General features: G+C 43.1%; 1 protein-coding gene across 1 annotated transcript in view; it reads left to right on the forward strand.

The window, feature by feature from the left end:
• Positions 1-26: 26 nt before the first annotated feature.
• SDK2 (sidekick cell adhesion molecule 2) overlaps positions 27-16,627 on the forward strand; it is a 727,771-nt gene continuing 711,170 nt past the window's right edge. Inside the window, exons 1-2 of the mRNA XM_056550647.1 lie at positions 27-90; positions 545-571. The gene's annotated coding sequence lies outside the window, so the exon portion shown is untranslated. The remainder of the gene's footprint in view (positions 91-544; positions 572-16,627) is intronic.

Here is a 16,627-nt window from a genome sequence, read left to right on the forward strand (position 1 = left end):
GGGAGAATGTGAGTGAGAGGGAACGATGGGACTGTATGAGGGAAGAGCCTACAGACCATGACCACAGGTTATACTAAACATCATGTAAAGGTTGTGTAAAGCATTTACCTGTTTGTCACCACTGTCAGTCACTATTAAGGTGCCAGTGTTAGGTAGTACTGGTATAACCCTTCATCCATACTTATAGGCCCATCCTCAGTGCCCCCACAGTCCTGTCACCAAGAGACCCTCATCTCTGACAGACCACTCAGTAATATACCGCTCATTAACCCAGTGTTTCCCAACCAGGGTGCCTCCAGCAGTTGCAAAACTACAAGTTATAGTTTTGCAACAGCTGGAGGCACCCTGGTTAGGAAACACCACATTAACCCCTTGGGAGACCAATCGTACTTTGTAATGACATCCTTCATTTTGCCACAAAATTTGCTGCGAAACAGAAAGAAAGTTGCTTGTGAGGTGAAATACAATGTTTTCATGTTTGTGGTGGATTGTTTATATGTCGGTCACTGTGCAGTAAAATGGACAGGTTATCTTTATTCTTCAGGTCGGTGCCATTACAAGAACCAATTTCGTAAGTGTTTTTTATTTCTATGATTTACTAGTTTATAAAAAATGGGTTTGCCTACAATCTTTCTGATCCCTGTAACTGTTTTATTAAGCTGTGTTGGCGTTCATTTATTTTGCTCCATGTCGTTTTTAATGGGAACAATTTGGCGTAGACCAGAATTTTGGATCAATTTTTATTTCATTTTTTTTTTCTGGGATGTGACCAAAAAATGCTCTTCTGTCATTTAGTTTTGTTTTTTTCCTTACACTGTGTACTGTGTGGGATAAATAGGTATATTACAGTGTTTCCCCGAAAATACGCCCTACCCTGAAAATAGGCCCTAGCTGTATTATCGGGGTGGGCTGCAATATAAGCCCTACCCCGAAAATAAGACCTAGGCCAGTGGTCTTCAACCTGCAGACCTCCAGTTGTTGCAAAACTACAACTCCCAGCATACGTTGGCTGTCCGGGCATGCTGGGAGTTGTAGTTTTGCAACAGCTGCAGGTCCACAGGTTGAAGACCACTTTCCTAGACAATGCCCGGGCTGCAAATATTAAAAAACAAACTTAAACTTACTTTCGTCCTCCGTTCCCCCGTTGCTAAGGAACCGGCCTCACTGTCCTCCGCTGTTATCGCTGCTTCCTGGTGTTGGGACGCCACAGAGCCTTCAGCCTATAACCGTCCGCAGCGATGTCCCGCCTCTGCCGATGATAGGCTGAGCCGACTGTCGTGTAAGAAGCCGGCCGGCTTCTTACATGACAGTCTGCTCAGCCTATCATCGGCCAAGGCGGGACTTCGCTGCGGACGGTTATAGGCTGAAGGCTCTGTGACGTCCCAACACCAGGAAGCAGCGATAACAGCGGAGGGACCATAAGGCCGGTGCCGATCAATATTTGGGGGGGAGAGAAGCTACGCTTGCGGGTGACAAACGATTATTACCCCGATGTGGGGTGCTGGGCTGATAAACCGGGGGGGGGGGGGGGGGGGGGAGCAACATTGGGCTTCAAAGCTGCGCCCATCACATAATAATAATGGGGGGGCTGGTGTAAATACCGTGGAACCGCCATGTTGTTTAATGTGCATACCGTACTGTAAATAAGTAAGCCCTACCCTGAAAATAGGCCCTAGTGTGTTTTTTGTGGCTAAAAGTAATATAAGACCCGGTCCTATTTTCGGAGAAACACGGTAGTTTAAGAGCCCTTACAGGAAAACCAGATAAGATTTTTTGTGGTGTTGTTGTTTTTTTTTACATTTTTATTGGAGGTGACTTAAACTTTTATGAAAGAAGTTGATTTATATTTTTAAAACCACATTTGCAATTTACCATTTACACTTTTTTTTAATCCTTCTTTGGGACTTTTATGAGTTAATCATTGGATTGCTCATAAAGATCAATGCAGTATGTAGGCACTTCATTGATCTATTACATCTGTGCTGTATTGCTACAGCAGTGTTTCCCAACCAGGGTGCCTCCAGATGTTGCAAAACTACAACCCCCAGCATGCCTGGACAGCCTTTGGCTGGGAGTTGTAGTTTTGGCAACACCTGGAGGCTGCAGGTTTGGGAAACACTATGCTAGAGGCTGCCATAGGAGTCCTTGCGGCCACAGAGGCCTTAAAGGGGTACTCCACCCCTAGACATCTTATCCCTGATCGCGGGGGTCCCGCTGTTGGGGACCCCCACAATATAGCATGCAGCACCCACCAGTTATTCAGTTGCATTTTGGGGAAGTGATTCATTTTAGTTTTCATAGCATCTTAAAGGGGTACTCCACCCCTAGACATCTTATCCCCTATCCAAAGGATAGGGGATAAGATGTCTGATCGCGGGGGTCCGACCGCTGGGACCCCCACAATATAGCATGAAGTCCGTGATGTCATGACTCTGCCCCCGTGTGACATCACGCCCCGTCCCCTCAATGCAAGTCTATGGGAGGGGGCGTGACGTCACATGGGGGCAGAGTCATGACATCACAGACTTCAGTTCCCGTGTTCGCGACCCAGACCCTCCAGCACTTCCAGACAAGAAACAGGTGGGTGCCGCATGCTATATTGTGGGGGTCCCCAGCGGCGGGACCCCCGCGATCAGACATCTTATCCCTTATCCTTTGGATAGGGGATAAGATGTCTAGGGGTGGAGTACCCCTTTAAGAGGCTATGAAAACTAAAATTAATCACTTCCCCAAAATGCAACTGAATAACTGCACCACCAATGATGCACATAAAGGCCGTTTAGATGACGCTATAAGTTTTGACAGCGGGATCCAAATGGTTAATAGCTGAGTTGTGTGGTGAGTTATAGAATAGGGGATAAGTTATAGAGCTCGGTGAGTCCTGAACGGGGCCCTGCAGTCTGCTGGAAGGGGGCATTTCGACCCCCGCACGTAACACCGGCTGACACCCCCCTCCATGTACCCCATAGAGATACATAGAGGGGGGGCTGTCGGCCGCGGCTTCCTGCAGGGGTCGGAACAACCGCATCTGGCAGAGCGCCTGTTCAGGAGATCCCCAGGGGTCCCAGCGCTCAAACCCCCTGTGACCTATTACTTATCCTTTAGATAGGGGATAAGTTATTTTTTGCTGCACTGCTCCTTTAGCCCATTAAGGACGGACCCATTTTTTACCTTAATGACCAGGCTCTTTTTTTTTTTTTTGACATGTGTCTCTTTAAATGATAATAACTTTAGAAAACTTTTTCTGCGCAGAGCGATTCTTAGTTTTTTGTGACATGATACATGCTGCCTTTTGATCTTTTTTTATTCCGCTATTTGCACCAAAATTGGCGAATTATGCGTTTTTTTTCTTATTTTTTTTTTTATGGCGTTCACCGTGCGGGATAATTTACATTATAGCTTTATAGTACACATCATTACGGAGGGGGCAATACCTAATATGTATATGATTTGTAGTTTGTAGTTTTTTTTTGGGGTGATAATACAGGGCTTTTATTGGGAAAGGGGCATTTTTTTTTTACACTTTATACTTTTATTGAAGAACTTTTTTTTTCTTCACTTTTTGCAGGTTATACGTTTTCACTTTATACAGGTTATACATTTGTACTGCAGCACAGTATAGCCTGATCAGCTGCACATGCTGCCGTCTGTGGCTGGATCTCTCAGGCTTCCGTAGCCGACAGACAGGAGGTCATTATGTCGGCGACCCGCGATCATATCACGGCGCCTCTGTTGGTGAACAGAGGAGCACCCTCCCCCTGTCTACACCATAGATGACGTGGGGTTAAAGCTACCAGGATCGGCGCGATTGTGGCTCCGGCAGATGCGGCAAGTCCCTGGCTGTGATTGGGCTTCCCAAGGCAGTGAAGGAGATCGTGGGGACGTATGCATACGTCCCAGCATGTGAATGCGTTGGGTGCTGGGACCTATTTATATGTCCCATAGCGGGAAGGGGTTAATAGCTGGCAGCTAATGGTTAAAAGCTGTGTGTGGTTTAAATATTTAAGGAGACGGACAAAAGTGCCTAATTTGCAGCACCGCAACACTTTATTTTTTTTTCTGATTTGGGATGGGAGGTAATATTGACAGCTTTATATCCAAGTCTGGCCCTGTCCAAGCTGCTTCCTTCTTAGACACTGCAAGGTAGTGGCTGACTCTATCAGGTGCGGGCCCATCTGCACCGTAACCGCTTGGCCTCTAACCTCCTAAATGGACACTGTGTTAGGGTGCTTTCCGGAAATACCCTCCACCAATCAACTCCAAGGTCAGCGTCTGGTCAATCAGCGTGCGAAGAAAGACGTGATGAACTATGTAACAGCAGGGACTGAGAAGGCCCCCCCACCCCCCCCCCCCCCAAAAAAAAAAATGAAATCTGGAGACGCCGCTGAAGTGCAGCCAATATCCCAAGGAGTTGACCAGTGACACAGGGGGACCTCGCAGACTTGCTCGCAGTATGTAGAGACACTTTAGTGCAGGCCACGGTGACTATATAGAAGACTTGACTTGACAATTGACATGAAGAAGACGTTGAGCTTACTTGAGGTGACTTTGTGGCTGCAGATTTTAGGCTTGAGGCCTCCAATGTTCTGGACAAACTCTGAGATGACTGCACTGGACCTCAGCAGGAATAGCAATGATCTAAGAGGGAGATTGCAGCCCCTCCCCTGGTTATATATGGGGGCTGTGCAAGGAGCCCATAGGTCATTTGGGGGGGGGGGGGGGGTCACCTGGTCACTAGTGCATCCTGGGTAACAATCACATGGTAACAGCTATTTAAGAAACAGTACACTTTATTATATAACTTATGAACATAGGGGATAACACAAAGTGGGCCCTGGGGACATGGAGAGACTCTGCCTGACAGGGCAGGAGAAGTACGGGGACACACCATGCCATACTGGGCCACCACAGCTCATTCACTCCATAATGTAAAACTATCAGAAGCAGCAATGCCTATTAACATCGATGTCCTCGCCGTCTTCTCTCAAACTCCTCTGTAGTTACTTTGATCCCCATAAACTAAAACCGACTCTGACAACTGGTAGAACATCACTGCAGGATATGCCAATGCTAATTTTGCAAAAATGTCTACGCCCCCCCCTGCTATTCCCCAATTGTCTGTCTAATAGGGCTGCATTTATCTGCCTTTGTTCAGAAAAGTGCTACCGTGAATAATATACAGGTTTTTTCAGCAGATTACTGTTGAACGTTGTTATTTTTTGTAATTTTTTGATTCTTGCTACAGCACAACAGAACAATACAGCAGAGCCTTTGGGCAGTAGCACAGTTAAAGATAAGAACACAGGAGGGCGTTATCAGCGACCGAAATGCGCGGACATGTGCACGTCAAGCCCCCATCTGTTTGGTGATTGAATGAGGCAGGCGCCGACCAGCTGCCAGTCTCTCTCTCTCCATTTCTCTTGTGCAGTGATTGCAGTGCCAGCCTTGTGGCGGGGATGTCAATCAATCACCGACGGGCCACGTGAACCTCTCCGCTGTGCTGTACTGCAAAAACCAGAAAAGAAGACTGAAGGATTTTCTTGTACATAGAACGACCTTGGAGCACAACAGCTTAACTATATCAAAAATCTTATTTTTTTTATGTCTTATTCTTCTGTTCAGTTACTTCGAGGAATGCTGTACCCACTTATTGTCAAGGTAGATGGCTGTGTAGAAAGTCATTAATGCTGACCTTCAACTAAAAGCATGGAAGGTGATGGTATAGACTGCAGTGGGTGTACTTAGCATCATAAAGACGTGGTTGACATCAATGATCACCTTCCTTGATGCCATCAGAAATGGTGGTCTCCATGAAGTTCTTAGTATCACTTAGCCTTTTACGAACAATAACCCGGGCTTTTAGGATGCACTTGACTCATATCATGTTGCGCTTTTCTCTTTCTAACATCCACCCATTGTCATATATCCTTGCTCTCTTGCTGCCTACTTAAGACCTTAAAGAAAAAACGTGCCATCAGTAAATTACCTATAGTTTAACCCCTTAAAGATGCAGCTATTTTTCATTTTAGCATTTTCATATTTTATAAATTTTTCTTATTTTCCTCCTCTCTTTTTAATCACTATGGGGGAGATTTATCAAAACGGGAGATTTATCAAAACCTGTCCAGAGGAAAAGTTGCTGAGTGGCCCATAGCGACCAATCAGATCACTTCTTTCATTTTTTAGAGGCCCTTTCAAAAAAGAAAAAATGAGCAACTCGGCAAATTTTCCTCTAGACCGGTTTTGAGAAATAACATCACTCATCGTACCACAAAATGTATGGCGAAGCACAAAGATATATATTCGTTGGGTGAATTTGAAAAAAAACAATATGCAACTTTGCAGCTAGGGTTTTTTTGTTTCTACACAGCGCAATTCACGGTTAAAATGTTACTACTTTTCAACAATTATAACTATTATATTTAATTATTTTTATAAGAAAAGGATTATGCTTCCAATTGTCCTCTTCTGATTCGTACATATAGAAATGGAATACAATTTTGGAATACAATTTAAATACTGAGAAGGAAATTTTAAAGAAGTGCAATATGCATTTCTGTCTCTAGGGGCGCTGCAGGGAAAATGATTCAGTTTAGCTTGGCTATGGCTGGGCTCCATCTTGCTGGTATTACAGTAGTAGATGTTTCTGTCCTCTCAGATCGGCCTTTATGGACATTCTTATTAATCTCTCTGGTTGACTAGTTCATTGGTTTTTCTTTTGTTCTCTCAGGAAAATGGTGGGATTAACATTCAGCATTGAAATTATTTTTAATTTGTAAAATTACTCAACTCAGAATTTTTTAAAATTTAAAAATGTATATCTTTTTTTCTGTAAAGGCTGGGGAAAAAAACTAAACGTTATTTCAATAGTTTCAAAATTTCCGGGCATTTTCCATCTTTACTCCTGTAACACTTCTATATATATATTTATACAGAGCTGCATGAGCATGTGGGTTCATTTTTTTTTTTGCAGTGTTCTACAATATTTATCAGTACAATTTTTGTTGGAACTTTTTGATTACTTTGTATGCCAAATCTATTTTTTATTAACAGTTAACAGGAGAACGTGCAAATTGGCCTTCTTCAGATGAGACCCATGGGCTATAAATTCCCCACTGACCGTGCATTTTGGTGCCTTACATTTAAGTGGCACGGCTGTACAATTCAGAGATTGTTTTTCGCATCTCAGCTAGGCAAAGCGCTTCCTAAGAGATTATCGTTCAGCCTCCAGAGTCTAGGTGTACGGTGTCCATTTTAGGACATTGTCAGTCATCAGCCATACCTCCATCCTCCTTCATTCAAAACAGTGTCGCGCCTCCTCCCTCGGACCAATCTCAGGCATCAGCCGCAACTCCCTCCTCCCTCCTTTGTCATCCTAAAGTCTCTCATCCAAAACTCCGTCATCCCTCGGACAAAAAACCTTCCTGCCGTGTAGCAGAGCTGAGTCAGTGTCGGCTCTCTGCTATACGGGTTTCTGCTGTACATGCTATTCAATTTCGGCTCTGCTATACAGTGCTGTGCAGCGTTGGCTCTGCTATGCGTCTCAGGGAGAATCATCTGAGGCATGACGGCGTTTTGGATGAGGGACTTTCGGATGAGGGAGTTGTGGCTGAATGATGACAGCGATTTGGTGTGAGGGAGGAGGCGGGACGCCGTTTCGCCTGACAGAGGACGGAGTTGCGGCTGACAACTGATGGCGATTGGCCAAGGGAGGAGGCGGGACGCTGTTCTGCCTGACAGAGGACGGAGGTACGGCTGCTGACCGACGATGTCCTAAAATGGACACCGTATAGGTGGACTAATTGCAAATTCAAACTCTGAGAGCAGCAGAGACTCAATAGAGGATTTAGGGAAGAAAGAAAAAAAGGGGATGACTACCAAAAATCATGTCTATACAGCATAGAATCAGTGGGTCGGGGGAAAAAGGTACAGTAAAATCCCTGATATTGGGATGTAACACCCACCAGATATCAACCAAGGACTGGAGAACCCTACGGAGTGTTGCAAAGGATAAGGAGGACTTACCAACCAATCAATCTAAAGCGAGATCACATACCCAACTGAGATCTCCTCCCAGTATGATCTGCGAGAACTCTGCATCCAATGAGAAAAAGACCAACTTGACCATGGTTGGAAAATACACAGAAGTCACAATAAATATATGAGACATATAGGAACACTGGAGGAAAAGTAAACAGCCAAGAGGGTCACTTTATTGTAAGACCAATAAAAGACATTGGAAACGCCCTTAGATTTGGCAACAAACACGCTAGAATGACAGATGGTCAGCCCGCTCAACATCACCCCTTCATGAGGAAATGAAAGCCCACAGAGAAGCCAAGAACACACACCTAACCTCTGACCCCCACCCCCCTACGAATATTAACTGAAAGGGGGACCCCCACCTGTAGGAGATGTCATACATAGAATAGTTTTTCAAAAGCCTCAAACATGCGGGCTGTCATGGCAACGTTTCTATCTCATCGTAAAAGTGCATTGTGTAAAAGTGTTTAATGATAAGTAGACAGCAAAGACCCAACAGAATGACTATGGGAGTAACACATACGGGATTAACAGACATAAAGATAGAAGAGGCGCAGGAGGACAAGGATGTGCATTAGATGATATTTTGTCTTGCCCACCTATCACAGATCTCTAAGTGGACTTGCTATAGCATCACATAGCAATTGCTGATCTGGAAAATGTGCCAACTATTGGAATATTACCAGATTACTAAATACTGGCTACATGCCGACAGTGCAATATTGATTCTCCTCACTTTATTTCCTCACAATTCTTTTGTACACAAATTAGATTTCCTCCAGAACGAGGAATTACACATACAATACATTCCTGCTTGTTGCTGATGTAAAGCTGCACATCGTGGCATATCAGGGGTTAACCTCCCTCTGGCCTTTTTTTAGTACCTTGCAGCTATTTCCGAATGAAAAATCAGGCCTTAAATCTCCTGCCAGGAAAGCAATTCAGCTGTCAGGGGCCTGATCTAGGACAGAAGACACCTGCATGGCACTCGTAATTTTCCCTGGCTTTTAACAGCCAAAGGGATGTCAATTCTGACAGCCTCTAGGAGGTTAAAATGGAGACATTAGCCAGTATATGCTAATGTGAAGGACATACCTGAGACCGAACACCAACGCCAAGATTTCTCAAGTGGCACGGGACCTAACACTAAACCTACCTGTGCCATATGGGCAATACCAGGGTCCAGTGGGCAATTACAGCAGCATTAGGTCCGACTCACAGCCTCCTCCCAGTTACCTCCAGTGTGGCTGGGCACACATACAATGGGAGGAAGGCAATGAGCTCCACCCAAGTAGGCTGATATGTTGCCGGCCTCACACGTGCACCAAAATGCTGCCTATAATAGTGATTAAGGTGCATTACATTTGGAGTTTATACACCTCCAAGTACAAGATTTGAAAAAAAAAAAAGTCGTTTCAAATGGCAGGAAATGCTCAACCCCAAATACAGTTGTGCATTTATGCTGGGGGAGCAGATCCTGCGCTTGTGGTCCGTTGCTAAGGGTGATCCCCAGCATAAAATGCATACAATGGGGGATGCCTGCAGCAGACTACAAGTGCCACAATGACATCCTACACCCGATGAAAGATGTGGATGTGTAACATATAGAATTAGGCTAGAGTTTTTGCCCTGCGTTTTTTTTGGCTTAAAAATGCCAGAAAAACTGCCACTGTTTTTCCCTGCGTTTTTACCTTTGTGTGGAATTTGCCTTTTTGGCCCCTTTGGTGTTTTTGGTACAAAATTAGTTGGGTACCAAAAAAAAAAAAAAAAATGCACTAGGAATGTAAAACAATTTATTTAACAAAATGTTTTTTTTTCTTATAACAACATTTTAATACATTTTTTTTATAAAGTGTGTGTGTTTAACTTTTGTAATTTTTTTTATGTAGTACTACTACTCCCAGCATGGAACACACTGTCCCATGATGGGACTAGTAGTACCTGTTGGACTGACACCGGGGCGATATGTCTATTCTAACACCCAATGCGATCATCCATAATATAGCAGAGATGCGGCTCTATACAGCGCTCACATCTCTGCACTGTACTCCGGCCAGTGATGTGAATAGAACATCGCTCATTAATTTTTTCTGCCCAGAGTGGGGATTGGCCGGATGGTTGCAGCCAATCACAGCTCTCAGAGGGAAATATGAATGAGTGAGTGGCCGGAGTATAGTGGAGAGATGCGAGCGCTGTATAGAGCCACTCCATCCCTGCTATAGACGGGACGATCGCAGCGGGTGTCAGGAGTGACATCCACTGTGATCTGTCCTTACCTGCAGCTACTACTACTCCCAACATGGAACACATTCTGCTCCATGCTGGGAGCTGTAGTACCTGCATTAATAGACAGATCGCAGCGAGTGTAATTTCTGACACCCGATCTGTCTATTAATGCAGGTACTACAGCTCCCAGCATGGAGCAGAGTGTGCTCCTTGTTGGGAGTAGTAGTACCTACAGGTAAGAACAGATCACAGCGGGTGTGATCCTCCTGTATAATGTATAGATGCGGGCGGCCGCTCTTCTATGGTCCCCTGCACTGACGTGTATATATACAACTATTCATATTTCCCACAGAGTTGTAATTGGCTGGAACCATCTGGCCAATCACAACTCTCTGCGGGAAATATGAATAGGTGTATACTGTATATACGTCAGTGCAGGGACCATAGAAGAGCAGCAGGCCGCATCTATACATTATACAGGAGGATCGCAACAGGCGATCTGTCTATTGGTACAGGTACTACTACTCCCATCATGAACAGTGTGTTCCATGCTGAGAGTAGTAGTACTACCTAAAAAATTTGAAAAAAAGTGAAAAACACACACACTACATTTTTATTATTGTCGGCTAAATTTTTCGTGCTTTACCCGCCCACATATATTGATCCCTGTTTAAAAATTAATATAAACTTCGTAATAAAAAATAAAAATTTCGTTAAATACAATTTTTTCCATCACTACTGTATCTTTTTTATTTTTTTAATGGTACCCTACGAAAATTTATAAAAAAGGTATCTCCATCACTTTTTTGTATCGCTAAAGTCCAAAAAAGAATAAAAACCGCCTGAAAAAAACGCCAGACTAGGTTTTGTCGGGCGTTTTGAAAAACCAGCCTCTGAACCCAAAATTGCTGAAAAAACGCCAAAAGGATTAAAAAAAATGCCAAACTGAAAAACGCCAGGTGGATCTGGCATTTTGCAGTTTACTATTGACTTGCAGCTAACATCTGGACGCGGCGTTTTTTCGCTGAAAAAAAACCATGTGGGAAAATTGGCGTTTATTACGGCATTTTTGCAAAAAAGCCTCAGTGGAATTCCAGCCTCATACATTAATTTAGGTGTCCTACTTGGTAGATGTAAACAGTAACATATGATTAACCCTCAAAATGATGTTAAAATGGAGACATTAGCCAGTATATCCTTATATGAAGGACATACCTGAGCCCATACACCAACGCCAAGGTTTCTCGAGTGGCACGGGACCTAACACTATACCTACCATTTTGGTGCTCGTGTGAGGCCGGCAACATATCAGCCTACTTGGGTGGAGCTCATTGCCTTCCTCCCTCCTCCCATTGTATGTGAGCCCAGCCACACTGGCGGTAACTGGGAGGAGGCTGTGAGTTGGAACAAATGCTGCTGTAATTGCCCACTGGCCCCTGGTGTTGCCCATACGGCACAGGTAGGTTTAGTGTTAGGTCCCGCGCCACTTGAGAAACCTTGGCGTTGGTGTGTGGGCTCAGGTATGTCCTTCATATAAGGACATACTAGCTAATGGCTCAATTTTACAGGCGTATTCCTGGGGAAAACTTTTTTTTTTTTTTTTTTTAAATCAACTGGTGCTAGAAAGTTAAACAGATTTGTAAATTACTTCTATTAAAAAATCGTAACCCTTCCAGTACTTATTAGCTGCTGAATACTACAGAGGAAATTATTTTCTTTTTGGAACACAGAGCTCTCTGCTGACATCATGACCACAGTGCTCTCTGCTGACACCTCTGTCCATTTTAAGAACTGTCCAGAGTAGGAGAAAATCCCCATAGCAAACATATGCTGCTCTAGACAGTTTATAAAATGGACAGAGATGTCAGCAGAGAGCACTGTAGTCGTGATGTCAGCAGAGAGCTCTGTGTTCCAAAAAGAAAATAATTTCCTCTGTAGTATTCAGTAGCTAATAAGTACTAGAAGGATAAATAATTTTTAATAGAAGTAATGTACAAATCTGTTTAACTTTCTGGCACCAGTTGATAAAAATAAATAAATAAATAAATAAAAAGTTTTCCACCAGAGTACCCCTTTAACATCATTTTGAGGGGGTTAGTCATATGTTACAGTCTACATCTACCACAGTAGTGCACCAAAATTTATGAATTATTCTATATGTTACACATCCACACTTTTCATCGGGTGTAGGATGCCATTGTGGCATCCCCCATTTTATGCATTTTATGTTGGGGTTGAGCATTTCCTGCCATTTGAAACCACTTTTTTTTTCTAGCTGTTCCAAAGTCATTTAGGATTTTCGTAAGATACTAGACCTATACTAGTGGTGATGTCAATCATGTATGTGATGTTCTCAAGCATGTGTATATAGTATAGAGTGCAGACCCTGTGCTATATGAGGTATGGAAGTCCACTGTTTTTATTCCATTAATATAATACTGCTGATCTTATGTAGCCCAATCCAAAGGAAGAATCAATCCATATAGGGGCTGCCACCTGGCCGGAGGTGAAGGTTAGGTTTGTTGGGGGGGCCTCTCTCCTGTCGGAGAAGGGCTTCGCGATAGACCATATCCTTTGTGCACCTTTTTTTAGTATGACACGTTTGCACTTTTTCTTGCACTTTGGGTGATAGAGCACTTGCCTCGGCTCTTAAAAAACAGGCCGGGTAGAGCCATTAGACCACAAACTGGGAAGAGTACCAAGAACACAGGTTGGGAGTAGGCACCAGACTACCGGCCCGGTACTGTAACTAGATCACACGCTGGGAGATGACACTGGACTACAAGCTTGACGGAGTCGCTGCATCACAAGCTGCTAAGAGTCCCCAGACTAAAGGTTGGGAGGAGAAACCAGATCATAAGCTGGGAGGAGGCACTAGACCACAGTCTTGGAGGAGACACCAAACCATAGATTAGGAGAAGGCACTGCAACACAGGCTTGGAGGAGGCACCAAACCATAGGATGGTAGGAGACACTGAACAACAGGATGCAGGAGGCACCAAAGCACAGGGTATTTGGAGGCATCAAGACTTTAAGGTATAAAAGGAGGCTATGGGGAAGTGTAATGTTATCCCCTGCATGCTTTTGGTAGAAGAGATAGGAGAAACCAGGACAAAATGTCATAAGCAGTACCAAACACACTTTTGCAGTTCATCATTGCTCTGGTAATGAGGAAAGAAGTAGGGGTCCTTAATGGACACACGGGATAAGTGATAACTAGCTTATGGGTAAAATACATTGTAGGTGAGTCAACATGTATCATATTGGTCTTTTATAAAAAGAAAAAAAACCTGCTGGAAAAAAAAGCATAAAAACACATCAAGTACACATTAAAAACACATGCAAAATCTAAAAACCAATGGAAACGTCTACTTTTAATGTGGCCAAACTGGCATCCTGATGCAGTTTTTATGTGAAATCCAAATAAGTAATTTGCTTTTTTTTTTTTCCAACTATGCACCGTAACAATCAATCATTAAAATAGAATTATGTGGAAACCTATAATACATAAAATTGTGGCGTATGAACGTTCCACAATTAACTTTGCAATCTTTTGATGACAGTGACATTGGACAACATGAAGGTTCTTGTTCGATTCATGTTTTACCCTCCTTACATTGTGTTTGGAGAAACTAGGAGCTCTGGTTGGTAGGAAACACCAGACGACAGGCTTGTAGAGGACGTTGGTAACTCTGACTGGTTGCAAGCACTGAGACCATAGGCTCAATGGAGACCCCAAGGCACAGGCTGGTAGAGGACAATAGGCAATTGGTTGGTTAAAGGCCCAGGGACTAGAGGCAGTTTGGGAGCAGTGGGACCACAGCCTTGTTGAAGACAATGGAACAGATGCTTGTTGAAGACTGGGACCACAGGATGTTTGGAGACCCTAAATTACAGGCTGGTAAAGGACACTGGATCATTGGTTGATAGAAGGGCCTGAGACCACAAGCTGGTTGAAGACAATTGACAAAGGTTGATAAGAGGCACTGGGACCCCAGGCTACTCAGATTTAACTTCACTGGGTCTAAAATAATGTCAGACAACAATGGAGCTGATATCTCACGAGATATTGCTTCTTAAAATTGAGCAAGAAGTCCAGGACCTGGTTGAACGAAACCTAAAGCCTAAAAACATTACCCCATGGTCCTTCTTTCCATTGATTCTGTAGAACCTCTGGACCTTCCATTGTTTATTTAGTCACCTCCAGCTTTTTGCTCAGTTAAACTTGATGCAACAAATTTGAAGACAAGTTTACATGTCTAGTTTAGACCCTATGGTAAAAAAAACTTTTACCCAGGCACCAGGATTTGCATACAACTGCTACCTCTGGACCCGTTCAAATCAGAAGATATGCTGGCATGGTAACAATTATACCCTTGTGGTTCCTGTACGTTAAACCCAGCCTAGGTTAAATGGTCAATTACAGGGATAAGGTGACCATTGACATGAAGTTAACTGAGAGCTAACAATCTGTGATTAACCGGTCTGAGGAGGAGCGCAATTAAGCGCAATATCATTTATCTTAATGAAGTTCTGCAGATGAGGTCTGTGAATCACTAAGGAGCTGGAATAATAATGAACGGGTTCTCTTCAATGAGGAGATGGCATTGGCATTGCCCACCGGTTTATTTATCTGTATAAAGTAAGACTGTAGGAATTCAAATCATAGATGCCATTTTGTTTTGTGAGCATTGTTAGACAACCTGGTTGGAAAAGTGGAGAATGAATCATAAAGGTTGAATTTTCTGATAAAGAGCTCCAGAATGTATGGCTCCATAGGTGCATACTGTAGGCTTTGAACCCTTTGGAATCAAGCCACCTTAGCGATGAGACACAATGTATTATTGCCAGTATTTTCATCTGTTAGAAATAAAAGCTATTTTTCAAAATTGCTGTTTTTAAGGCATTATTGCATGAAAAATAGAATGTTTTTTTTCTTTGTAAATGACCAATTTACTAGAACGTGGGAACATGGTCATTGGCTATGTTCACACACCATTGTTGGGGCCTTATTTTGAGCCATAACTGGGCAAAAAAATGGACCATTTTTTATATTTTTTTTAAGCCATGTACAGCTCAAAACAAGACTTAAAAACAACATTCAGGTTTTTTTTGCATGCTTTGGAGCCATTAAAGGGGTAGTCCAGGATTTTTTTTATTTGACTATGCTACAGGGGCTGTAAAGGTAGTGTAGTTCATAATATAGTGTCTGTACCTGTGTGTGATGGTTTTCTCAATTCTTCTGTGATTTTCACCCCATTTATTTATTTTTAACAGCATACAAAATGACGGTTGTCTCAGATTTTTCCCAGGTTGCAATGCGGCCGAGACCTGACTCAGTAGTCAGCTGATGACAAGGAGCCTGTCTGCTGCAATGGGTGGGGGATCGCTTGGTGGGAGAGAGATCAATCTGCAACTAAACAGCTGTAGGCACCCTGATTGAAAACCACAGGTCTTTTGAAGGGATGCAGCTCATTTATGTTTCAATGGGTGGGGTGGCTGATGTGTGGGAGGGAGGAAAATGGAATTGTGGGATTTGTAGTCAAAAAATAAAAAAGTCAAACAGGAAATACCAGTTCACAAAAAGCAACCACAGTGTTATGGTAATCTCACAACATAGCCATTTATCCCAAAGACAAGCGCAGATCCTTCCTAAGCATGTCCATTACTGTCTTCCAGGTACGTACTAAAATCACCTTATGGTGGAGAACCCCTTTAAATGCCCTTACAGCTGCAATTGTACAGTAGTAAAAGTTATTATATTTTAACTATTAAATTTATTTACATAAATCTAAAAGCTGGCGCAAAAAAACCTGCGTGTTAGCAGTCTTACAAGTAGAGGCAATTTTAAACAAGGGACGAGTCACAGCCCTACTAATAATGACATCGCACCATCCATAATGATGTCACACAATATATAATGTCATCACAATCTTGTACAAAATGGCATTACCGTATGTTGTATATACTGTATAATGACATACCCACATATAGAGTGACATTTCACACTTGAATGTTGTGACATCACACGCCTCTATACATTGTATAATGACATCACACTTATGTGTAGAATGACTTCAAGCTGTATATAATGACATTGCACACATAATAATATCATCCTGTACGTTATGACATCTCCCTGTATTCCGGCTATGCTGCCGGTGTTTTATGACAATCTGTATGTGCCTAAGAGCTGCAGGGATCTGATCTTCCTAGAGCTTCTCCATTGTTTTATTACAATAACTCCCACTCATACAGTAACCTATTCCTATGTAAATCTACAAGCACATTGTGCTAGCGCCATGACATTCAGCTCTGCTACATCTATAGGCTACTTAATCCCTAGTTAATCTCTAGA

The sequence above is a fragment of the Hyla sarda genome, chromosome 13 (assembly GCF_029499605.1).
Source record: "Hyla sarda isolate aHylSar1 chromosome 13, aHylSar1.hap1, whole genome shotgun sequence".
Classification (NCBI taxonomy): Eukaryota; Metazoa; Chordata; class Amphibia; order Anura; family Hylidae; genus Hyla; species Hyla sarda.